The 26937-nt window shown below is 41.0% G+C and overlaps 1 long non-coding RNA gene across 1 annotated transcript; it reads right to left on the minus strand.

Moving 5' to 3' along the window:
* Positions 1 to 462: 462 nt before the first annotated feature.
* Positions 463 to 9579, minus strand: LOC117064461. Its single transcript, XR_004429471.1, has 3 exons — positions 9448 to 9579; positions 1912 to 2011; positions 463 to 909 (listed from the first exon to the last, which is right to left on the minus strand). It is a non-coding gene; the product is annotated as an uncharacterized LOC117064461 (long non-coding RNA).
* Between the last annotated feature and the right edge of the window lie 17358 nt (positions 9580 to 26937).

Raw genomic sequence — 26937 nt, forward strand, 5'->3', positions numbered from 1 at the left:
CAGGTAACAACTGTGTACACTGTGCAAAGGGTTTCATCTTCATCAGCTCACCTAATGATCACAACCAGTGAGGCTGATACCATTATTATCCCAAATCTATACTTGCAGTCCTTTACCTCCAGAACTCCAGAGTTGTCTATTCAATTGCTACTTGATATTCCCATGTGGTTGCTGATTTTCCTTCAGATTGCTCAATCTTGCTTAGTGGCATTACTATTCCCTTATCTGTGTAAGCTAAAATCCCAAGAATAATTCTTTATTTCTCATTTTCCTTTATACCAAATCTAACCCGACCTAATAGGTTCTGCTAGCATGGTCTCAAAAAATTATTTTTTCTTGAATCTATTTACTTCTCTCCTTTTCCACTGGTAATACTTTGTATTAGTTACTGTTTGCATAATAACAAATTACGTGAAAACTTTATGGCTTAAAACGATGAACATTTATTATTGCACAATTTCTATGAGTCAAGAATCCAGGTGCAGCATAATGCCATTAGCTCAATGTCTCTCTCTCATGAGGTTGCAGTTGAACTATCAGTTAGGGTTATGGTTTTATGTGAAGCCTTGACTGATAGGCAGAGGAAACTAATTCTAAGCTCACTCACATGGCAGGTCTCCATCTTTCACCCCGTGGGATTCTCCTCTGGCTGCCTCACAGCATGGCAACTGGTTTCCACCAGAGTGTGTGATGTGATAGGGAGAGAGTGCTTAGCATAGAAGCTATAGTCTTCTTATAACCTCCTTCTTATAACCTCCTATCAGCACAGACACTCCCAATACTTCTGCCATATCTTCTTCTTTAAAGGAGAGTCCACACTCAAAGGGGAGAGGGCCACACAAGAGTGCGTGGGTCACGGGCGACATCTTAAATGCTGCGTAGCACAGCAGGGCAGGATATCATGATAACCTGTGGAAAACAGGAGGTGGAGGGAAATATCTAAGCAGATATTTCAACAACTACACAGTGCTGGGGCAACAGAGATTGAAGTTCCAACCTGGTAAAGTGGAAGGGCACAAGTAATTTGTCTAAGCTTTTGGTTGAAACTCCAGAAGGAACACATCCTAAGCGTAAGTTCTATACCCTACTCTCAACAAACAGAAAATATACACTTTTTTCAAGGATGCATAGTACATTCATCAAAAGAGACCACATGCTGGGCCAAAATCAAGTTTCAAAAAATTTCAAAGGATTGAAATCAGAGTATGTATTTTGTGCACAGTAGAATTAAACTAGTAATCAATGAAAGAAGGATAACTAGACATCCCTCAAATGTTTTGAAATTAAGCCACACATTTAAGCAACCTATAAGTGAAAGAAAAATTAACAAGAGAAATTAAACAATATATGTATATATATATTTTTTGAGACGGAGTCTCGCTCTGTTGCCCAGGCTGGAGTGCAGTGGCCGGATCTCAGCTCACTGCAAGCTCCGCCTCCCGGGTTTACGCCATTCTCCTGCCTCAGCCTCCCGAGTAGCTGGGACTACAGGTGCCCACCACCTCGCCCGGCTAGTTTTTTGTATTTTTTAGTAGAGACGGGGTTTCACCGTGTTAGTCAGGATGGTCTCGATCTCCTGACCTCGTGATCCGCCCGTCTCGGCCTCCCAAAGTGCTGGGATTACAGGCTTGAGCCACCGCGCCCGGCCTATTAAACAATATTTTAAACTAAATCATAATAGAAATGTGAAACATCAATATTGGTAGGTTGCAACTAAAGCAGTGCTTAGAGGGAAGTGTAGAGTTGTATGTGCATATTTTTAAAAAGATGAGAGGTTAAACATCTAATATTCCAAATCAAAATACTGGAGAAAGACAAATAAACTACTTACATAGAAAAAAAGAAGTATGAAAATTTTAAAGATAGGAGCAGAGTAATACATGGAGAGTTTCTGCAATATCAAGTATTAACCTTCTAGTTGCGTGATGATAGATGCTTGAAGGGGATCTCAGGAGAGGATGAGAGTAGCCTGGGGCAGGGGTTACTTAGTGCTCTCGGGACAGTGGTTAACCTGTAAGTATGAAGACATATAAACATTTTTTTAAACTAATACTGTTAAATTCCCTCATACCAGTGGAATATGAATATGGGGTCTTCTCAATATGGTCCCGCCTTCTATTATATCCTCTTGTCAACCTTCCCCCACCAGCTGCAATACCGAAACACTGAATTGTGCTGACACTAGCCCACAGGTCATTCCCTACATTTTGAAGCAATCTCCCTCTCTTCTTTGCCTGTCCCATCACTCTTTTTGCTCAGATAGATATTTTTCTTCTGTCCCTGTTGTCTGGTAAACTACTAATTGTTCTCCAAGATTCAACTCACACATTGTTTTTTCTTTGAAGGATACTCTTATTCCCAATATTCCCTAGACAGAATGAATTACTCTTTCTGTGCTGCCATTGAACTTTGCATGAATATTTATTATAGTACCTATTACTGCCTTAGACATACACAATAATAAATGACCACCCCTTCTCTAAACCGAATACCTCTTGAGAACTGTAGTCATATCTCATCCACCTTTGTACCCCAGCTCCTGACATATGCCTAGAAAATCATATGCAGCTTGAACCTATGAATGAGACATTAATTCCATTTCTTTCCTAACCACTAACACCCACATAACACAGAGAATGCATTTACAGTTAGAATACCCTGTAGTAACCTGTGAGCTCCATTTCAAATGCTTCTCTGGTCCTCTCCACATTCCGCATGCTCACAACCTGGCAATTTTCATTCTCCATGTGTGGGAAGCAATATCCCACCTGAAATTTGCCCCAGCTGAGGGGGCCTCTGTAATCAGGGTAACAATCATGCTTCCTAGTCAAAGAGTTGTTGGGGTCTTGTTTCAGCAGAAGATATTAAAACAGGTCTTGACTACTCCATAGTGTTCAGAGGACATTTATCACATTTCATTGTTTTTCTAAATTAAATTCAGGCTGGGTTAAGCCTTCTCTAACTAAGTTGGAGAGACATCAAGACCAATCATCTCTGGTAGCCTGTTACTCTTCAGCTGTACCCTAGGGCTCATGCAGTCGGAAAGAGAGAGAGGACCCTGGTTCTGGTGCCACACAGGGACCCTGCTGGTGTTGTTGCATGTCACGTCTGAATGGCCTAACAAATTGCGCAGCTCCACCGGCAGCTTCTTTTTATGCTGAGCTCAGCCCTGGTCACCTCTGTTGAGTGTCTCAGCAGGATGACCCCATAGGCCCACTTGCTATTGACACCCATGCAGGCCTCCTCACTCAGGAAAGCATGAAGGCAAGCTTTGAACTCTTTTACGTCTCCAACCTCTCTCCTATCCCAGTCCCTACAGTTCATGACCTCTTGGACTTTAGCACTTCCTTTTTAAATTATTGAACTCATCCATTCGACCATTGAGAAATAATTCAACCTAATCATGGCAAACCCTCTAAAATAGTGGTTGTCAAAATGTGCTCCCAGCAGGCAGCATCAACATCACCTGGGAGTTTGTAGACATGCACACTCTGGCCATACCTGATATCTACTGTATCAGAAACTCTGGGCCTGGGACCCAACAATCTAGGTTTTCACAAGACTACCAGATGATTTTGATATATTGAAGTTTGAGAATCACTGTTCTAAAACAAAGAAGTAGCCTTTCCCCAACTCCCACTCTGAAACACATTGAGAAAGAATGAAGAAATACAGGAAGGAAGGAAGGAAGGAATTAGTTATTACTCTTCCCCTTAAATAAAGTTCAGGCAAAAGACAATAAGGATGTAAGGATGTGAGGGATTAGGGGGAGGGGAGCAGGTATGGGCCTTGGCTGCTTTTCCTTTCTAAAGTTATGAATATCCATTTAAGAAAAAAACAAAATACAGTAAAATTTTTCCAATTGATTATTCTGCCACAGAATAAACTGTTGATGCATTGTTTTCTTAGCTATCTTAAGGACAGCTGTTGAGGAGTTTAAAAACATTACAAACTCTGGGTTCCTCCCCCTAGGAATTTGGATTTTGTAGGTCTGGATTAAGATCCAGATGTTATTTTTGCAAAGTTTTGTAGGTTATTCTAATATGCAGCTGAGGTTAAAAAGCATTGCCCCAGATCCTCTGCTGTCTTTTAAGAATGACACAAGGAATTTTAACTCCCTGTTACCTCCTAGGCCCGTGTGTGACTCAATCAGAGATAGACTGGGAACTCCAATCCTAGATGCTTCCAGTGGCCTCATATTCAGTCCAAGAGCTCACATTCCCATTCTTTTTCTTGCTTGTTTACAATGATCAGAGGAACGACTGTAGCATTTGCACATAGGTCTAACCACTACAAAGTCATTGAGGAGTGCTTTTGAATATCAGCCCCTGCACTCTTCCCACCTCCATCATTGCTAAACTAACTTAGACTGACTCTTTATGTATAGCTTCTAAGTTCTTTTTACTATGTATTTTTTTTAAAAGTTTAAAAAATTGGCACCATTTAATGCTCTTATTGTATACAATATGATGTTTTGAAGTATTTATCCATTGTGGAATGGTTAAATCTAGATAATTAACAAATGTATTACCTCATTTTATCATTTTTGTGGAAAAAGCATATAACATCTACTCTCTTTCAAGAATATAGTATATCATCAAGTATAAAAACCTTGCCATACAGTAGATCTCTTGAAATTTATTCCTTCTATCTAACTGTAGTTATGCATCCTTTGACCAACATTTCCCATCCCCTCTTCCCCCTAACCACCCTAGTCTCTGGTAACCCTCATTGTACTCTCTACTATTATGAGATCAACTTTTTTAGATCCCATATATGAATGAGATCATATGATATTTGTCTTTTTGGTCTGGCTTATTTCATTTAACACAATATCCTCCAGGTTCTCCCATGTTGTACCAAGTGGCAGAATTTTCATTTTTTTTAATGGCCAAATAGTATGCCATTGTGTTCATCTACCACATTTTCTTTATCCATTTATCTGCTGTTAGACACTTAGGTTGATTCCATATTTTGGCTATTGTGAATAGTGCTCCAAAAAACATAGGAGTGCAGATATCTCTTCGACATACTGATTCCATTTCCTTTGGATATATACCCAGTAATAAGATTGCTGGATCATATGGTAATTGAGACCTGAATAAACATTTCTCAAAAGAAGACATACAAATGGCCAACAGGTATGTGAAAAAATGCTCAATATCATGAATCATTAGGGAAATGCAAACCAAAACCATTCTTCTGCAGGTTTGATGAATCTAGCTAGCATCTAGCATCAAGGATTTACCTCAGAAAAATGCGACAATGTTTTATCAGCAAGATATGGCTAGTGATATAGCTTCAGTCAAACAGTAAAAACATTCTAAAACCACAGACTTGACATAAATCTATTTATCAATCAGGTCAATGGTGCCAGTTACAAAGATGGACTACTTTCTAGATTCTAAAAACATGTTTAAAACTGCAATATAATTCACACATAATAAAGTGCATATGCTTTTAAACACTTGATTTTAACATGCCTGAAGTTTTTTCTTGCCCCTTTGTAATCTGTCTCTCTTTCAGACTCACTCATTCTGATTTGCCTCTGTCACTATAGTTTGCTTAACCTAGAATTCCATATAAATGGAATCATATATATCATTGTTTTGTGCTTTAGAAAAAGTCTAGCTTTTTTTTTCACTGAGCATAATTATTTTGCAATTTATCCATGCTACTGAGTGTAGTTTTATTGGGGGGACCTGCCCCCAATATTTCAACATAGGTTCTTTCTATTTTCCCTAAGTGTTGACTGATCTGAGAAATAAAGAGAAAGAGTACAAAGAGAGGAATTTTACAGCTGGGCTGCCAGGGGGGTGACATCACATATTGGTAGGTCCATGATGCCCACCTTAGCTGCAAAAGCAGCAAGTTTTTATTAGGGATTTCAAAAGGGGAGGGGGTGTACGAACAGGGAGTAGGTCACAAAGATCACATGCTTCTGAGGAAACAGGGCGAGGACAAAAGCAAAGATAAAAGGGCAAAAGGCAAAATTAGAATTACTGATGAGGGTCTGTGTTCAGCTGTACACGCATTGTCTTGATAAACATCTTAAACAACAGAAAACAGAGTTCAAGAGCAGAGAACTGGTCTGATATCAAATTTACCAGGGAGTGTTTTTTCCCCCACCCTAATAAGCCTGAGTGTACTGCAGAAGACCAGGGTGTATTTCAGTCCTTATCTCAACCACATAAGACAGACACTCCCAGAGCAGCTGTCTATAGACTTTCCCCAAGGAAAGCAATTCTTTTCCCAGAGTATTAAATATCAATATTCCTTGCTAGGAAAAGATTTAGTGATATCTCTCCTACTTGCACATCTGTTTATAGGCTCTCTGCAAGAAGAAAAATACGGCTTTTTTGCCCAACCCTGCAGGCAGTCAGACCTTATGGTTGTCTTCCCTTGTTCCCTAAAATCACTGTTATTCTGTTCATTTTCAAGGTGCATTGATTTCATATTGTTCAAACACACGTTTTACAATCAGTTAGTACAGTTAATGCAATCATCACAGGGTTCTCAGGTGACATGCATCCTCAGTTTACGAAGATAACAGGATTAAGAGATTAAAGTAAGACAGGCGTAAGAAATTATAAGAGTATTATTAGGGAAGTGATAAATATCCATGAAATCTTCACAATTTATGTTCCTCTGCCATGGCTCCAGCTTGTCCCTCCATTTGGGGTCCCTGACTTCCTGCAACATAGTTTACTCCTTTTTATTGTTGAGTGTTATTCCACAATAAGGATATATCACAGTTTGTTTATTCTTTCAACTGTTGATAGGTTTGAATTATTGCCAGCTTTGGGATACTACAAATGAAACTGTTATAAACATTTGTATATAAATCTTTGTGTGGATATACGCAGTCATTTCTCTTCAGTAAATACCAAAGAGTAGAATGGTTAGGTCATATGGTAGGTGTATATGCAACTTTTCAAGAAACTGCCAAACTATTTTCTTTTCTTTTTTTTTTTTTTTTGAGACGGAGTCTTGCTCTGCCACCCAGGCTGGAGTGCAGTGGCCAGATCTCAGCTCACTGCAAGCTCCACCTCCCGGGTTTATGCCATTCTCCTGCCTCAGCCTCCTGAGTAGCTGGGACTACAGGCGCCCGCCTCGTCGCCCGGCTACGGTGACGTTTTTTGTATTTTTAAGTAGAGACGGGGTTTCACCATATTAGCCAGGATGGTCTTGATCTCCTGACCTCGTGATCCGCCCGTTTTGGCCTCCCAAAGTGCTGGGATTACAGGCTTGAGCCACCGCGCCCGGCCCAAACTATTTTCAAAAGTAGTTATACCATTTACATTCGTACAAGCAGTGTATGAGAGTTCAGTTCCTACATATCAAGATATCCATACTTGGTATGGTTAGCCTTTTAAATTTTAGCCTTTCCACTGCATAACAATATCTCATTGTGGTTTTAATTTGCATTTCCCTAATCACTAATGATGTTAACAGTCTTTTCATGTGTTTATTTGGCATCTATAAATCTTTTGTGGTGCAGTGTCCATTTAAATATTTTGTCCATTTTTATTGGTTGTGTTTTATTCATTTAGCAGTGAGAGATCTTTACATATTAACAATTTACATAATTTTTAAGATACATGTTTTGCAAATAGTTTTTTCTAGTCCTTGATTCACCTTTTCCCTCCCCTCCTCTCCTCCCCTCCCCTCCCCCCTTTTTTTTTTGAGATGGAGTCTTGCTCCATTGCCCAGGCAGGAGTGCAGTGGCACAATCTCGACTCACTGCAACCTCCGCCTTCTGGGTTCAGGTGATTCTCTTGCCTCAGTCTCCTGAGTGGCTGAGATTACAGGCATGCACCACCATGCCTGGCTAATAATTTTTGTAGTTTTGGTAGAGACAGGGTTTCACCATGCTGGTCAGGCTGGTCTCAAACTCAACCTCATGATCCACCCACCTCAGTCTCCCAAAGTGCTGGAATTACAGATGTGAACCACCATGCCCGGGCATCAACTTTTCATTTTCATAGCAGTGTCTTTTCAAGAGCAAAAGCTTTTAATTTTGATGAAGTCCAAGTAATTTATTTATTTTTTTTAGAGTTTGTGCTTTTAGCATATATATATTTTTCTTACGTATCTTTAGAAACTATGAAAGCTTTTGGGTTATATTTTTAAAATATTTTCCAAACCCAGGTTCACTCAGAATTTCTGCTAAAGTTTATTCTAATGTTGCATATATTTAACTCTTAAATTTCTCTTGAAAAATAAATATAATCCCCCCTCTCCTCCGTTTATTTATTTATTTATTTAAGATGGAATTTTACTCTTGTTGCCCAGGCTGGAGTGCAATGGCTTAATCTCGGCTCCGTGCAACCTCTGCTTCCTGGGTTCAAGTGATTCTCTTGCCTCAGCCTCCCAAGTAGCTGGTATTATAGGCACCTTCCACCATGACCAGATAATTTTTTATTTTTAGTAGAGATGAGGTTTCACCTTGTTGACCATGCTGGTCTTGAACTCCTGACCTCAGGTGATCTGCCCACCTCGGCCTCCCAAAGTGCTGGGATTACAGGTGTGAGCCACCGTGGCCAGCCTTATAATCCCTTTTAAATTCATATTTGAATTTGGCGTGAATTGAAGATCAAGGTAAATTTTTGTATATAATTACCCAGTTGTTCCAGCATCATTTATTGAAGTGATTATTTCATCCATTGAATTGACTTGGTATTACTTATTAAAGTCAATTAACAAAGTATGTGTAAATCTGGATCATGGCAGATGAGAGGCAGGACTATATTGCAGCCTGGACTCGGACAGACAGAGTAGCATGTGGAGGCTCCCAATGTGATTTTTTCCTCCAGAACAACTGCAGGAATAAATCAGAAAACCTGAGAGGATCCCCAGACCCTCTGAAGGAAGCAGATTGCTTCTGCAGGACCTGGGAGACACCCCACATACTGTGAGTGCCCAAACTGTGGAAGTGGGAAAGGGAGCTCATCTGCCCCCAAACACACACCTGAAACTGAAGGTCTAGATAACCGGAGAAGATTCTGACCTCACCTGGAGCTGAGTCAATTGAGAAAGCAGAGTGAAATACAAGGGTAGAGGAAGCAGCAGGGAAAGCCCTGTGAATTCGGTGGGTCCTTTAGCAAGCAATTTCTGCCTGGCCTCAGAGGGGTCCTTTGGGAGGGTGACACTGGGAAAAGGCCACAGGGAAAAGGAAATCTCCAGCTGAACTTTGTAACAATTTGAACTGATTGAGAAGCCTCTTGGCCAGAACTCAGGGGAGGGCATGAACCAAGTGTGCAGACTCCACAGGCTGGGGAAGAAGGAGAGCCATGCTTGCTTTTGCAGCTGAGAGGTGGGTAGCCTGGGGCAAGTTCTCAGCCCTGCTCACCCACTGCCTGGAAACAGACTGGGTGCTGTCACGGGGAGGTGGGGCATGGTGGGAGTGAGACAGGCCCTTCGGTTTGCATAGGAGCTGGGTGAGACCTGTGAGGGCCGGCTTTCCTCCACTTCTCTGGAAACCTGCATGACGTAGTAGAGGCAGCCATCATCCTCCCAGGAACATAACTCCATTGACCTGGAAACCTCACCCCATCCCCCACAGCAGCCGCAGCAAGACCAGCCTAAGGAGAGTCTGAGCTCAGACACGCCTAGCCCTGCCCCCACCCAGTGGCCCTTCCCTACCCACCCTGGCAACTGAAGACAAAGGGCATATACTCTTGGGAGTTCTAGGGCTCCGCCCACCACCGGTCCCTCTCCACACTACTACAGCGATGCTTTCTGGAAAGCGCCACCTCCTGGCAGGAGGCAACCAGCACAAAAATAGTGGATTAAACAACCAAAACTAAGGACCCTCACAGAGTCCATTTCACTCCCCTGCCACCTCCACCGGAACAGGTGCTGGTATTCACGGCTGAGAGACCCACAGATGGTTCACGACGCAGTACTCTGTGCAGACAACAATGTATGTGTAAGTCTGTTTTTGTTTGAATTACTTTGACTTTTGCGTGTCCAAGAAAACGTATTTCATCTTAGAGTCTGAAAGTATTTTTTTTACTGATTATAGAATTTTAACTTTTCTTTTTTTTTTTTTTTGCTTTTAATACCTCAGAGCTGTTGCTCCGTTTTCTGGCTTGTAATGTTTTAAGTGAAAACTTCTTTCATTTTCCCTTTTTGTTCTACATGTAATATGTCTTATTTTTCTGGCTGCTTTTAAGATTTTCCATTTATCACTGGTTTTGAGCAATTGGATTGTGATGCTCTTTGGGGTAGTTTTCTTTGTTTCTTGTGCATGAGATTCATTAAACTTCTTGGATATGTGGGTTTATAGCCTTCTTCAATGTTTGAAAAATTTTGACCATTATTTCTCTGAATAGTCTTTGTTCCCCCTTAACCCTTTTGTGGACTTCAATTACATACAAATTAGGCTTCTTGGAGTTGTTCCATAGCTCCTTGATGCAGTTTTTTTGTCAGTCTTTTTCCTGGTGTATTTCACTTTGGATAGTTTCTATGTCTTCAAATTTACTAATATTTTCTTCTGCAGTGTCTAATCAATTATTAATACCAGTGTAATATTAAGCAGAGCAGTTTTCATCTCAGATTTTGTTTTCTTCATCCCTAGAAGTTTGGAATTGGGTCTTTTTCATATCTCTCATGTCTTTCCTCAATATGCTCTTCTACTTTCTTAAACTTATAGAATAAAATTGTTACAACTCTAAAAATGTCTTTAGCTACTGATGCTTATCAGTGTCATTTCTGGGTCCGTTTCTGTTGATTGGCTTTTCTCCTTATTTTGAACTGTATTTTCTGCTTTTTATGCCAGGCAATTATTTTTATTGAATGACACACAGTAAATTTTACCTTGTTGGATGCTGGATATTTAAAAAATTTCTTTAAATATTCTTGCACTTGGTTCTTGCACTTTGGGTCACATTTCGATTACTTACGAAGTTTGGTCCTTTGAAGATTTGCTTTTGTAAAATGTGAGACTAGAGCAACTTTTATTCCAGGTCTGATTTTGCCTCATTACTGAAGCAATATTCTGATGCCTGTATATTACAACGTTTTTTCCAGTTTGGCTGGTGGGACAACAAATTGTTTCTGGCCCTGTGTAATCGCTGGCATTATTACACCTGAAGCTTTCTAGTGTTTCCTTTTTTCCTCCTGCCTCAGGTCGTTTCTACACATGCAGAGGGGGAGCAATGCTCAGTTAAAGGTTTGAAGGGAACCCTCTAGACATTTCTGGAACTCTTTGTGTATGTAGCTCTCTCCTCTCTGGGCAAGTCCTTCCTTTTCTGCAGTCTCCTGTGCAAACGCCTAGCCATTTTGGCCTCCTCCGGTTCTTAGCTGACTCCAACTCAGAGATACCATTGAGCCGTTTGGGATTCTACCCTTCTCTCCCAGCAGTACAACCTGGAAAGTCTCTCTAGAAAGTAAGCTGGTTAATTGTTGGTCTCACATCACTTGTTTGCCTTTTCTCAGGAATTATTGCCCCGTGCTGCTAGTTGCCCAATGTCTGAAACATGTTGTTTTATGTATTTTGCCCATTGTTTTTTACTTGTTTGAGTTGAGAGGGCAAATTGCATCCCTATTACTCCATTAAGATTAAAAGCAGAAATCCCTTTTTTTATATCCTGTTTATATAAGTTTGGGGATTGTCTCTATAATATCTCAGTCAAGCCAGATATCTTAAACATTCTAGTTAAGAAACATCTGGTACTTATCAGAGATAAAGATAGTTGAAGTATTTTTCAGTTGCTGACTTGTAGCATAAACTTGATTACATATTACTTCACCATTCTTTGGGTTCATATTCTTTTTTTTAATTTAAATTTTTTTTTAGTAGAGACAAGGTCTTACTATGTTGCCCAGGCTGGTCTCAAAGTCCTGAGTGCAAGTGATCCTCCTGCCTTGGCCTCCCAAAGTGTTGGGATTACAGGGATGAGTCACCACACCCAGCCCATATTCTTTTAAAAAATATGTACTTGTTTATTTATATATTTTTTGAGACAGGATCTCACTCTGTTGCCCAGGCTGAAGTATAGTGGTGTGATCATGGCTCACTGTAGCTTCAGCCTCCCCAGGCTCAAGTGATCCTCCCATCTCAGCCTCCTGAGTAGCTGGGACTGCAGGTGTGACCCACCACACCTGGCTAATTTTTGTATTTTTTGTAGAGATGGAGTTTTGCTATGTTGCACGGGCTGGTTTCAAACTCCTGGGCTCCAGTGATCTGCCCACTTCGGCCTCTCAAAGTGCTGGGATTACAGGTGTGACCCATTACACCTGGGCTCTTTTTTCTAGGGTGTAAAAGTAACACACAAGAATAATTGACAATAAAATATTTTGAAGTAAATTATAGATATTGTACTCTTTCCCCCAAAACAACTGTTAGTACATGAGATATTGGGTCTCAGTGGCCACATCCTTACCAGCACAGCCCCAGCCACTGGCTACTTTTTCTTATCTATACTCTTAGATACTGGAGCCAGACCCACATGTAGAAATGACAGAGGGTGTATCTAGAACAGTGCAAAAGCTTCTGAGCTCCTGAGCAGCAGCCATGCCTCACCTTCTGTGGAGGTGTCTGTTATAACAAGTGGCCCTTAGGTCAATATTCACAAACCTCTTCTTGCTTAAGTGACTGATGATTTAAATAGGTACTTTTGCTTTGAGAAAATCTGCAAAGTAGTTTATTCCTGAAGGCAAAGAGAGGAGAGAATAGTCTAACACTAACTCCAGAATCTGTTTCCCAAGGTCAGGTGGGAGTTCGGCGAGGAAACCAACTCTTTTTAATAGGGGGCCTCAAAGCCCAGATCCTTCCCCAGAATGTTCCCCACTAGGTCGTCCTCCCACACAGCCATCCTCTAATCAAGTATTTATTCACCAGGCTCATCTTTGAGGGAAATGCAGAAATGAATAAAACATATTCTCTGTACCTACAGTTTATAATCAGTAGAAAATCAATCATCAGCATCTAATGAACTCGAATCTCACTGTACGAAAGGCAGCTCAGTTGCCTGCTTTCTAATTCCCTACTTGGTGGCATCACTCCTTTTTGTGAGTTCTTCACAGACTTCCCTCTGCCTTACATAGTAACCTGTGTATTCAATCAACATAACCAGTGTACCTGATTTTCTCACACTGGCTTTTAAAGACTCCATCAGGCTATTCAGAGATATATCGCCACTCTTGCCTTCATAAGCTGAATCACAACACTTTAATCTGATTCTGGCTACTGCTTTACTCTAGGAAGTAGTGGCTAAATCAGTACAATCCTTTGATCTTGGAGGCCTCCCAAGAGACTTGGTGCAGATTTCAGGTGAGAGCAAAACAAGTAACTCATAGTATGTCAAGTGTTATCTGTAACACATAGAGGGGCTATAAAGTAACAAAGGAGGCCCCCCTGCCCCGCCCCCGGCAAGGTGGGCACCATTTGTAGAGCATGGCAGAAATGGATAAAAGCGTTAGCAGAGGCAGGAATGCCTGAGACCACAAATTCTGTATTTCTGTGCTCCAAAGAATCAAAGTGCTGCAAATGCTCATCTTGTGGTTGTGGAGATAACCTACACTTCTCTCTAGCAGTGTGGTCAAGCTGTGTTGAGACTCAACAAAGCCGTAGGAAATCTTTAATCTTAATCTAGGGGTAACTTCAAAGCTGATTTTTTGTTAATGTGTATCTTTTAAAGTCACCTTTTTTTTTTTTTTTTTTTTTTGAGACAAGTTCTCGCTCTATTGCTCAGGCTAGAGTACGGTGGTACGATCATGGCTCACTTCAGCCTCTAACTCCCAGGCTCAAGAAATTCTCCCGCCTCAGCCTCCTGAGTAGTTGGGACTACAGGCATGCACCACCATGCCCAGCTATTTATTTATTTATTTATTTTTGATAGAGAAAGGATCTCCGTATGTTGCCCAGCCTGGTCTTGAACTTCTGGGCTCAAGTGATCCTTCTGCTTCAGCCTCCCAAAGTGCTGGAATGACAGTTGTGAGTCACTGCATCTGGCCCAACATCATTTTATCCTGAGGAGAAACGTGTACTGTCCATTGACATGCAGTTGTTGGAGCACTTGGGGTCCTTGCCTCCTCGACTCCAGGGAAAGATCTTTAACATGAATAGTGGTATGCATGCATCTGCTTGCTTCTAGGCTAGGCATCCTTGACCATGTTTTCCCTCCATAATTTTTCTAATGGTCAATAGATATTTAATGAGCAGGTGAATGAATAGACCCATTGTGGTATATCTATAAAGTAGAATACAACTCAGAAATAAAAAGGACCAATGTATTGGCACACAATATCCACAGATCTCAAGTGAGTATGCCAAGTTAAAGAAGGCAGACAAAAGTAAGTGCATACTGTAGACTCTATTTACATAAAATTGTAGAAAATGCAAACCCATCTACAGTAACAGACAACAGAACAGTGGCTGACTGTGGTTGGTGGTGATGCAAGTAGAAATGGGAGAATGGGATTACAAAGGGGCAGGAGAAAGTTTCTGGTATATATATGTCAAAATGTATTGTGATGATTATTTAACAGGTGTATTCATCTCAGTTTTTATAAAAGTGTGCACTTTAAATATGTTCAGCTTATTCTATGTTAAATTATACCTCAATGAAGGTAAAAAAAGAGTGGGTACTAGTATGATGTAGTCATTCACTGCATAACAACTTGTTCAACAATGGACTGCATGTATGACAGTGGTCTCATTTGATTATAATGGAGCTGCTCTACAAAGATGTGCCACATTCTATCTTTTATACTGTATTTTAACTGTACTTTTTCTATATTTAGATATGTTTGGATACACAACTACTTCCCATTGTGTTACAATTGCTTACAGTATTCAGTACAGTAATGTGCTAAATAGGCTTGTAGACTAAGAGTCATAGGTCATATAATGTATCGCAGGTGTGCAGTAGACTATGCCATCTAGGTTTCTGTAAGTTGTTAGGTGACTTGATCATTGTCAATGATGAAAATAACTTACAGAAGACACATTTTACATGATGCATCTCCATCAAGTGACGCATGACTGTATCTTGTTACTGCTACCTGAACTAATCTAATGTACTTACTTCTAAGTTTCTTGAGGGCACAGCTGATGTCTTCCTCTCAGTGATCCCAGGAGGACACCAAAGAACAGTGAAAAATAGAGGCAGTGGCTCTCTCAGATCACAGCAGAACTCCCTGACCCTCAGCTGGTCTCCTGCTCTGAGGAGGAGAGGCACACTCCAGGCTCTCTTAGGCTTCTGGTTGAACTCAGTGAGTTAAGAGAACATAAAGAATGGGGTAAACTAGGACTGTGGACATTCCTTAGTACTCTCATCTCTTCCTGACAACACTCGCCATGAGGGAATTTCTAATCTGGACAGATTTCAAGGACATTGATCACACTGCATTTATTGGTATGTGGAGTTATTGTTTCTTAACTGATCAGACTCAGTCTTTGGTGTCACTCTTCCATTTTTGTCTTCCTTGCAGCTTAGTATGAAGAGCCAGGACTCCTTTCCAGCTCTTACTCCGTTTGAACTATTGAATAACGGCTCCTTTCTCACTTGATTTCAAAGAAAACATGCTGTCTTGGGTCTCTTCTTATCTCATTGCTCACTCCTTGGTCTTTACTGATTTCTCTTTATTTCCTATAACTCCAAATATTGTAGTACCTCACGGTTTAGTCCCCATGTCTACTTTCTTGTCTGCTGAATTCACTCATAGGTACTCTCATCCATGTGACTACTATGGCTTCCAAAAGGATACCTCCAACCTGGACTTCTATCTGAAGCTCAGTCTTGTATATCCAACAATCTACTTGACATTTCCATTCGGATATCTAAGAGACATCTAAACATGTCTCAAACTGAATTTCTGATTTTCCCCACCAAATATTTTCTACTTACCATCTTCCCCTTCTTAATTACTGGCAATGCTAAACCTTTTAGTTTTCCGTGACTTCTTGCTTTCTCTTGTGCCACACATCGAAATAATCAGAAAGTCCTGTTGGTTCTACCTTCAGAATAAATCCAGAATCTGATTAATTCTCCCTGTCTTTTGCTACCACCTGATCTAATCCACCATTATCTCTTGCTTGGATTAATCCAACAACCTCCTAACTTCTCTCTGTGCATCTGCCTTTACCTCTCTGCAGTCATTCTCAACCCAGCACCCAAAGAGATCCTTTTAACTCCTAAGTGAGTTCTTGTCACTCCTCTATGCAAAATCCTCAGTGCTTCTTAACTTGTCCAGGGTAAAATTCAGAGTTCTCACTATGGTCTCTAAGAACATACACAACCTCCCCACTTCTACCATCATTCTACCCTTGCCCACACACTCCAGCCACACCAAACTCCTTGCTTTCTTCGGCTCTCCAAGCATGTTTCTACTTATTCCCAATTGAAGGTCTTTGCTATTACTGTTTTCCCAGCCTGGAATATTCTTCTCCTAGATATCTATTTTGCTCAGGTTCTTACTTGCTTCAGGTTGCTGCTAAATATCATCTTATTAGAGAGACCGCTCTTGACCCCCTCATATAAAATTGTAACCTATCCCTCTCAATCACTCCTTGTTCTCCTTAGTCTGCTTATTGTTATCCATTGCATTTATCACTATAGCACATATTCTCTATTTACTTGTTTATTTTCTACCTCCCACAAGCCCACACTAGAGTGTATGCATGCATGTATGAGAAAAGAGACTCTTATTTTATTCATTGCTCCATTCTCAGTACCTAGACATAGTAGACAGTCAATAATATTTGTTGAATAAATAAATGGAATATTTTCTTTTTGCTAAATGGGTAGTACTGAAAGTGTCCCTGATACATTTCATCCTTAATTTCTTCCTTTCCATGGGAAAAAATGGGCACACTATTCTTTAACTCAGATTTAATCTTTAAGGTTGAATGAAAGAAAGGGAATAGTGCCCATGTGGTTCAGGACCAGCATGAGACCAGTATGATAATGGTAAGATCCACAGCTGTCAGCATGGACACTTTTACCCAGTTGCACCAAAAACTACCATCCATAGGCATTTAGTTGGCTAAGTTCTAGAATATAAAAGATAAACATGTCATTATAGGCCTCCCTAATTTCCAAAAATTTCTACAGCATCTCTACCAAGCTTTCAATCATTATAAAGAATGAGAACAGACTATGACATTTGATAGTTTAACAAAATTTGGAAATAATCTCAAACTTACAGCAAAGTTGGAAGTGGAGTTAAAAATAAAAGAGACTTTTGTGGTCTTAGTAACTTGAGTGAATTCTTGTGAGATGTGGTTGCAGAAAGATTTAAAAGAATATAATACATGTGGCAACAATATTTAAATATGATGTTCGAAGTCACTACTTTTTGAGTTTCAGATGGAGTTAAGGTCTAACTACTCTTGAAAACGTCAGATGAAGATTTTTCTCCCTTCTACCCTTTGACCTGCATAGCAGCAACACCTTAAAAACTGTAATGTTCAACACAATGATTATTATTGTGAGATGATAATTGTGGTATTTAGGCAGAATTAACAGATGTAAAGTCTCTTTTTGTGGCATATTCATTTATGATTCTTAGGGCCAAGTCAGGGTTTTTTGGGCCACTGTCAATTTATTTTTTGTCTTTCCAATGCTAGTGACAGCTCTGAAAGATGCATTGAGTTAATTTTCCTTGAACTTCAGCCATCCCTTGTGACCCTAAGGGTTTATTAGGAATGTATGAACATTTTTTCTGCCTTATTTGCTAATGAAACAGAGGGAGCTCTTTGTGAGGTATCTTAGATCTGGGGTCACAACTGCATTTTTACTTGGAAAATACTATAATGGACTAAACTACACCCAAGGCATTCTAATGATGTCCATATGTCAGTATTCTAATCTTCTTCACTCTTTGTGGATGAGGACATTACTAGGGGCCTGAAGTAAAACAGACCTATATTTGAATCGACTTAGTGGTTTTGCTACATCTTCTCTGAACTTTACTGCTTCATTCTGATTTTACTTTCATAGCCATTTAATCCTAGGTTTAATCCTAGGCAAGTTACTTAACCTTTCGGTGTCTGCTTCCTCATCTATAAAATGAAGATACTAATGGTACCCACATAATAAGTTTTTTATGAAGTTTAAGTAAAGCAATGCCCATATAGTCTTTAGCACAGAGCCAAGTGTATAGTCAGCATGTAATAAATGCTTGCTATTCTTAGCTATCATTCAACTCTGGAATCTTGCATGGTTTTGCAGTGTTTCCTCAAGGGCAGTATGTTTGTATAAGCTCAGGGGTAGTTCGGATACTATGCAGTGATTCACAGTTCTGCTATCTCCAGTGGTCAGGAAAGGTAGTTGGCTTTTTTTTTTTTGCTACCAACCTTGGTCATCAAGGGATTTGTTACCTTTTCTCATTAAGCAGAAGCAAAGTTGAGGAGGATTAAGTCTCTCTATGCTGAGGTAACTCCAAGCTTTGGAGAGATTTTGTAAATTCTGGAAAGAGTAGGAGGAACATTAGAATAGTAGCAGAATGTGTATTTGTGCTAAGTCATGTTGAGAACTTGCTAAAGTTGGAGACATGAATTGATAGTGTCACAATTAGATGCAATTATGTGAGTTTTTTTTTTTTTTTTAATGTTTGTTTACCTGGGGAGATTCCCTGCTGCATTACCAGCAGGGCATAGTATCTTTTTTTTTTTAAATTTTTTTATTTTTATTATACCTCAAGTTCTAGGGTATATGTGCATAACGTGCAGGTTTGTTACATATGTATACTTGTGCCATGTTGGTGTGCTGCACCCATCAACTCGTCAGCACCCATCAATTCATCATTTATATCATGTATAACTCCCCAATGCAATCCCTCCCCCCTCCCCCCTCCCCATGATAGGCCCCAGTGTGTGATGTTCCCCTTCTTGAGTCAAAGTGATCTCATTGTTCAGTTCCCACCTATGAGTGAGAACATGCGGTGTTTGGTTTTCTCTTCTTGTGATAGTTTGCTAAGAATGATGGTTTCCAGCTGCATCCATGTCCATACAAAGGACACAAACTCACCCTTTTTTATGGCTGCATAGTATTCCATGGTGTGTATGTGCCACATTTTCTTAATCCAGTCTGTCACAGATGGACATTTGGGTTGATTCCAAGTCTTTGCTATTGTGAATAGTGCCACAATAAACATACGTGTGCATGTGTCTTTGTAGTAGAATAATTTATAATCCTTTGGGTATATACCCAGTAGTGGGATGGCTGGGTCATATGGTACATCTAGTTCTAGATCCTTGAGGAATTGCCATACTGTTTTCCATAATGGTTGAACTAGTTTACAATCCCACCAACAGTGTAAAAGTGTTCCTATTTCTCCACATCCTCTCCAACACCTGTTGTTTCCTGATTTTTTAATGATTGCCGTTCTAACTGGTGTGAGATGGTATCTCATTGCGGTTTTGATTTGCATTTCTCTGATGGCGAGTGATGATGAGCATTTTTTCATGTGTCTGTTGGCTGTATGAATGTCTTCTTTTGAGAAATGTCTACTCATATCCTTTGCCCACTTTTTGATGGGGTTGTTTGTTTTTTTCTTGTATATTTGTTTGAGTTCTTTGTAGATTCTGGATATTAGCCCTTTGTCAGATGAGTAGATTGCAAAAATTTTCTCCCATTCTGTAGGTTGCCTGTTCACTCTGATGGTAGTTTCTTTTGCTGTGCAGAAGCTCTTTAGTTTAATTAGATCCCATTTGTCAATTTTGGCTTTTGCTGCTGTTGCTTTTGGTGTTTTAGACATGAAGTCCTTGCCCATGCCTATGTCCTGAATGGTACTACCTAGATTTTCTTCTAGGGTTTTTATGGTATTAGGTCTAACATTTAAGTCTAATCCATCTTGAATTAATCTTCGTATAAGGAGTAAGGAAAGGATCCAGTTTCAGCTTTCTACTTATGGCTAGCCAATTTTCCCAGCACCATTTATTAAATAGGGAATCCTTTCCTCATTTCTTGTTTCTCTCAGGTTTGTCAAAGATCAGATGGCTGTAGATGTGTGGTATTATTTCTGAGGACTCTGTTCTGTTCCATTGGTCTATATCTCTGTTGTGGTACCAGTACCATGCTGTTTTGGTTACTGTAGCCTTGTAGTATAGTTTGAAGTCAGGTAGCGTGACGCCTCCAGCTTTGTCCTTTTGACCTAGGATTGTCTTGGCAATGCGGGCTCTTTTTTGGTTCCATATGAACTTTAAAGCAGTTTTTTCCAATTCTGTGAAGAAACTCATTGGTAGCTTGATGGGGATGGCATTGAATCTATAAATAACCTTGGGCAGTATGGCCATTTTCACGATATTGATTCTTCCTATCCATGAGCATGGTATGTTCTTCCATTTGTTAGTGTCCTCTTTGATTTCACTGAGCAGTGGTTTGTAGTTCTCCTTGAAGAGGTCCTTGACATCCCTTGTAAGTTGGATTCCTAGGTATTTTATTCTCTTTGAAGCAATTGTGAATGGAAGTTCATTCCTGATTTGGCTCTCTGTTTGTCTGTTACTGGTGTATAAGAATGCTTGTGATTTTTGCACATTAATTTTGTATCCTGAGACTTTGCTGAAGTTGCTTATCAGCTTAAGGAGATTCTGGGCTGAGACAATGGGGTTTTCTAAATATACAATCATGTCATCTGCAAACAGGGACAATTTGACTTCTTCTTTTCCTAACTGAATACCCTTGATTTCTTTCTCTTGCCTGATTGCCCTAGCCAGAACTTCCAACACTATGTTGAATAGGAGTGGTGAGAGAGGCATCCCTGTCTTGTGCTAGTTTTCAAAGGGAATTTTTCCAGTTTTTGCCCATTCAGTATGATATTAGCTGTGGGTTTGTCATAAATAGCTCTTATTATTTTGAGGTACGTTCCATCAATACCGAATTTATTGAGCGTTTTTAGCATGCAGGGCTGTTGAATTTTGTCAAAAGCCTTTTCTGCATCTATTGAGATAATCATGTGGTTCTTGTCTTTGGTTCTGTTTATATGCTGGATTACGTTTATTGATTTGCGAATGTTGAACCAGCCCTGCATCCCAGGGATGAAGCCCACTTGATCATGGTGGATAAGCTTTTTGATGTGCTGCTGAATCCAGTTTGCCAGTATTTTATTGAGGCTTTTTGCATCGATGTTCATCAGGGATATTGGTCTAAAATTCTCTTTTTTTGTTGTGTCTCTGCCAGGCTTTGGTATCAGGATGATGTTGGCCTCATCAAATGAGTTAGGGAGGATTCTCTCTTTTTCTATTGATTGGAATAGTTTCAGAAGGAATGGTACCAGCTCCTCCTTGTACCTCTGATAGAATTCAGCTGTGAATCCATCTGGCCCTGGACTTTTTTTGGTGGGTAGGCTATTGATTGTTGCCTCAATTTCAGAGCCTGCTATTGGTCTACTCAGGGATTCAACTTCTTCCTGGTTTAGTCTTGGGAGAATGTAAGTGTCCAGGAAATTATCCATTTCTTCTAGATTTTGTAGTTGATTTGTGTAGAGGTGTTTATAGTATTCTCTGATGGTAGTTTGTATTTCTGTGGGGTCGGTGGTGATACCCATTTATCATTTTTTATTGCGTCTATTTGATTCCTCTCTCTTTTCTTCCTTATTTGTCTTGCTAGTGGTCTGTCAATTTTGTTGATCTTTTCAAAAAACCAACTCCTGGATTCATGATTTTTTGGAGGGTTTTTTGTGTCTCTATCTCCTTCAGTTCTGCTCTGATCTTAGGCATTTCTTGCCTTCTGCTAGCTTTTGAATGTGTTTGCTCTTGCCTCTCTAGTTCTTTTAATTGTGATGTTAGAGTGTCAATTGTAGATCTTTCCTGCTTTCTCTTGTGGGCATTTAGTGCTATAAATTTCCCTCTACACACTGCTTTAAATGTGTCCCAGAGATTCTGGTATGTTGTATCTTTGTTCTCATTGATTTCAAAGAACATCTTTATTTCTGCTTTCATTTCGTTATGTACCCAGTAGTCATTCAGGAGCAGGTTGTTCAGTTTCCATGTAGTTGAGCGGTTTTGATTGAGTTCTTAGTCCTGAGTTCTAGTTTGATTGCACTGTGGTCTGAGAGACAGTTTGTTATAATTTCTGTTCTTTGACATTTACTGAGGAGTGCTTTACTTCCAATTATGTGGTCAATTTTGGAATAAGTGCGATGTGGTGCTGAGAAGAATGTATATTCTGTTGATTTGGGGTGGAGAGTTCTATAGATGTCTATTAGGTCCGCTTGGTGCAGAGATGAGTTCAATTCCTGGATATCCTTGTTAACTTTCTGTCTCGTTGATCTGTCTAATGTTGACAGTGGAGTGTTGAAGTCTCCCATTATTATTGTATCGGAGCCTAAATCTCTTTGTAAGTCTCTAAGGACTTGCTTTATGAATCTGGGTGCTCCTGTATTGGGTGCATATATATTTAGGATAGTTAGCTCTTCCTGTTGAATTGATCCCTTTACCATTATGTAATGGCCTTCTTTGTCTCTTTTGATCTTTGATGGTTTAAAGTCTGTTTTATCAGAGACTAGGATTGCAACCCCTGCTTTTTTTTGTTCTCCATTTGCTTGGTAGATCTTCCTCCATCCTTTTATTTTGAGCCTATGTATGTCTCTGCATGTGAGATGGGTCTCCTGAATACAGCAGACTGATGGGTCTTGACTCTTTATCCAGTTTGCCAGTTTGTGTCTTTTAATTGGAGCATTTAGTCCATTAACATTTAAGGATAATATTGTTATGTGTGAACTTGATCCTGCCATTATGATATTAACTGGTTATTTTGCTTGTTAGTTGATGCAGTTTCTTCCTAGCCTCGATGGTCTTTACATTTTGGCATGTTTTTGCAATGGCTGGTACCGGTTGTTCCTTTCCATGTTTAGGGCTTCCTTCAGGGTCTCTTGTAAGGCAGGCCTGGTGGTGACAAAATCTCTAAGCATTTGCTTATCTGTAAAGGATGAAACTTAGTTTGGCTGGATATGAATTTCTGGGTTGAAAATTCTTTTCTTTAAGAACGTTGAATATTGGCCCCCACTCTCTTCTGGCTTGTAGAGTTTCTGCCGAGAGATCTGCTGTTAGTCTGATGGGCTTCCCTTTGTGGGTAACCCAACCTTTCTCTCTGGCTGCCCTTAAGATTTTTTCCTTCATTTCAACTTTGGTGAACCTGGCAATTATGTGTCTTAGAGTTGCTCTTCTCGAGGAGTATCTTTGTGGCATTCTCTGTATTTCCTGAATTTGAATGTTGGCCTGCCCTACTAGGTTGGGGAAGTTCTCCTGGATGATATCCTGAAGAGTGTTTTCCAACTTGGTTCCATTTTCCCCCTCACTTTCAGGCACCCCAATCAGATGTAGATCTGGTCTTTTTACATAATCCCATACTTCTTGCAGGCTTTGTTCATTTCTTTTTCTTCTTTTTTCTTTTGGTTTCTCTTCTCACTCCATTTCATTCATTTGATCCTCAATCGCTGGTACTCTTTCTTCCAGTTGATCGAGTCGGTTACTGAAGCTTGTGCATTTGTCACGTATTTCTTGTGTCATGGTTTTCATCTCTGTCATTTCATTTATGACCTTCTCTGCATTAATTAGTCTAGCTGTCAATTCTTCCACTCTTTTTTCAAGATTTTTAGTTTCTTTGTGCTGAGTACGTAATTCCTCCTTTAGCTCTGAGAAGTTTGATGGACTGAAGCCTTCTCTCATCTCGTCAAGGTCATTCTCTGACCAGCTTTGATCCGTTGCTGGTGATAGGCTGCGCTCCTTTGCAGGGGGAGATGTGCTCTTATTTTTTGAATTTCCAGCTTTTCTACCCTGCTTTTTCCCCATCTTTGTGGTTTTATCTGTCTCTGGTCTTTGATGATGGTGACGTACTGATGGGGTTTTGGTATAGGTGTCCTTCCTGTTTGATAGTTTTCCTTCTGACAGTCAGGACCCTCAGCTATAGGTCTGTTGGAGATTGCTTGAGGTCCACTGCAGACCCTGTTTGTCTGGGTATCAGCAGCAGAGTTTGCAGAAGATGGAATATTGCTGAACAGCGAGTGTACCTGTCTGATTCTTACTTTGGAAGCTTCCTCTCAGGGGCGTACTCCACCCTGTGAGGTGTGGGGTGTCAGACTGCCCCTAGTGGGGGATGTCTCCCAGTTAGGCTACTCAGGGGTCAGGGACCCACTTGAGCAGGCAGTCTGTCCATTCTCAGATCTCAACCTCAGTGTTGGGAGATCCACTGCTCTCTTCAAAGCTGTCAGACAGAGTCGTTCGCGTCTGCACAGGCCTCTGCTGCTTCCCCTGTTGTTTTTTAGCTGTGCCCTGTCCCCAGAGGTGGAGTCTACAGAGACAGGCAGGTTTCCTTGAGCTGCTGTGAGCTCCACCCAGTTCGAGCTTCCCAGTGGCTTTGTTTACCTACTTAAGCCTCAGCAATGGCGGGTGCCCCTCCCCCAGCCTCGCTGCTGCCTTGAGGTTAGATCGCCGCAGACTGCTGTGTTAGCAATGAGGGAGGCTCTGTGGGCGTGGGACCCTCCCGGCCAGGTGAGGGATATATTCTTCTGGTGTGCCCGTTTGCTTAAAGCACGGTATTGGGGTGGGAGTTACCTGATTTTCCAGGTGTTGTGTGTCTCAGTTCCCCTGGCTAGGAAAAGGGATTCTCTTCCCCCTTGTGCTTCCCAGGTGAGGCGATGCCTCGCCCTGCTTCAGCTCTCACTGGTCTGGCTGCAGCAGCTGACCAGCACCGATTGCCCGGTACTCCCCAGTGAGATGATCCCAGTACCTCAGTTGAAAATGCAGAAATCACCGGTCTTCTGTGTCACTCGCGCTGGGATTTGGAGACTGGAGCTGTTCCTATTCGGCCATCTTGCTCCGCCCCCTATGTGAGTTTTTTCAACAGTACTTGGAAACAAAGAGCAGAGAAAATCAGCAGCTGGGGTAAAACAAAGTCAGATTTTGATGAAGAAGATATGAGATGTTGAATGTACTGGTTTAAGGAGGTGGATCAAAGGGTATGACTGGGCAGAAAAGGTGGTCAGCCCAGAGAGATGCTGATTATTAGAAAACCAAAGATGGGAGATCAAGGGACTAGAAGTTCCTACTAGGCTGAAGATCCAAAGTACTGGATACAAAGGTTTGGAAGGACTGGCAGAATACATAGCGTTAGTGGGATTTTATAATTTTAATATTTCAGTCTTGGTTGACTTATGGATAATGGATATTCCTGGTTATGATCTTGAGACTAGATGGGAGAAAGAATAAGGGAAATGCCATTAGAGTTGAAGAGGCTAACCTGTGAAGCTAGAGTGTTCAATGTATCATCCCTGATATTGGTGGAACTCAGCAGTTCTCCAGAGTTCTTCAGGTTTCTGCCTGAGAGACAAATCTCTTCTCTAGGACCTGGGAGCTAGGAGTGATCTTGCCGTTTGGACAAGATCTTGCTTGCTATTAAAAGGAACAGCAGGAGAAAAAAAGGTGGAAGAAGAAGAGAAACAGGAGGAGTACAAGGAGGAGAGAGAAACAAAGAAAGGGTGAAGGGAAGCAAAGAAGGGGAAGAGGAAGAAAGGAAAAGAAACAAAAAGAATTCTAGCCCAAAGTGGTTCTTCAATGCCCTTGCAAATGCAGATCATCATGCCAGTGTTATCTGAATATCTTTTAATTCCAGTTGTGATCCTGCTGCCTAATGCTCATGTAACAGAAAAAAGGCTCAGAGTAGTTCTTTGACTTGCTCGTGACGACAAAACATGTTCTGTTACATGCAAAGGGGATTTAAGGTTGCAGATGGAATTAAGGTTGCTAATCAGCTAATTAGGAGAGTATCCTGGATAACCAGGATATGTCTAATGTAATAGCAAGGGTCCTTATAAATGGAAAAGGGAGGAAGAAGAGTGATGTGATATGAGAAAGACTCAAAGGGCCATTGCTAGCTTTGATGGGGGAAGAGGGCCATGAGCTGAGGAATTCAGGCAGCCTCTAGAAGTTGGAAAAGGCAAGACAACAGATTCTCCCCTAGAGTCTTCAGAAATGAATGCAGCTGTGCTAACTCCTGGATTTTTTTTTAGCCCAGTGAGACCAGTTTCAGATATCTGATTTCCAGAACTGTCACATAAGAAATTTGAGTTGTTTCAAGCCACTGAATGTATGGTAACTTGTAACAGCAGTAATAGGAAACTAGCATATACTTCTAAAAGTCTTGGTGCCCATGTGTTCCAGATCTGAGAGGACCACTTTGCTTTCGGGCCACTGAGTTTGCCTTGGCGGCTCTGTCCCTATGTAAGGTTGAGTAGGTTGGTATCCTAGACCTCTTGATTAACACATGTGGTTGGCTGGCAGCCAGGGAAAACTCAATATTGGGGCCGAATTCTTCCTGAATGGAGTAAGGAGGCCTGTTTCAGCTCAGAGGTGAAAAATCTTGGCTGGGTTAGCCCAGTAAATTCTCAAGACGTCTGGCAAGCGTCCTGGATTGTGGCATTCTCTCACCGATGTAAAAGCTTGAGCCTCTGAATGAATGGATGCCCCCTCCAGGGTAGCCAGTTCAGGGAAACTGGGGAGATACCTTAACACCTTCCTGGGCTGACTTACTTCCTCCACTCTCCTGGTTTCCTTTTGAGTGAATGGAGATGGGCTAGGAAAGATGGGGTTCTAAAAGCAGAAAAGCCACATAGAGACCGGCAGACTCAGAGGGGCCTACAGGCATTTGCTGCAGTCACCTCATCGCACAGATGAGGGGGCTTGCCTGAGGTCACATTAGCAGATTAGCGCAGCCCATTTCCCTTTGTGTGACTTGGCAAAGAGAAAAATCGCCTATTGGTTTTCCAGTGGAAGAGAATCCCAGAGCGGTCCGAGTGGGTGAGGAGTCTTGATAGAGAGATGTTGGGAAAAGTTCAGGAACTTGGAGGAGAACAGCATGGGAGGGGGCAGCGCTGAGCGCGGAAGGATGAAGGGAGTGGGGCCCCCCTCTGCCCCAACTCTGTTCTCATCATTTTGAGCGTATATTTAAGCACGCTGGTCGGGGTGGCCTGGGGGCCTCTCGCTCGCAG

Source organism: Trachypithecus francoisi, unplaced genomic scaffold (assembly GCF_009764315.1).
Source record: "Trachypithecus francoisi isolate TF-2019V2 unplaced genomic scaffold, Tfra_2.0 Lachesis_group2, whole genome shotgun sequence".
In the NCBI taxonomy this organism is placed as follows: domain Eukaryota; kingdom Metazoa; phylum Chordata; class Mammalia; order Primates; family Cercopithecidae; genus Trachypithecus; species Trachypithecus francoisi.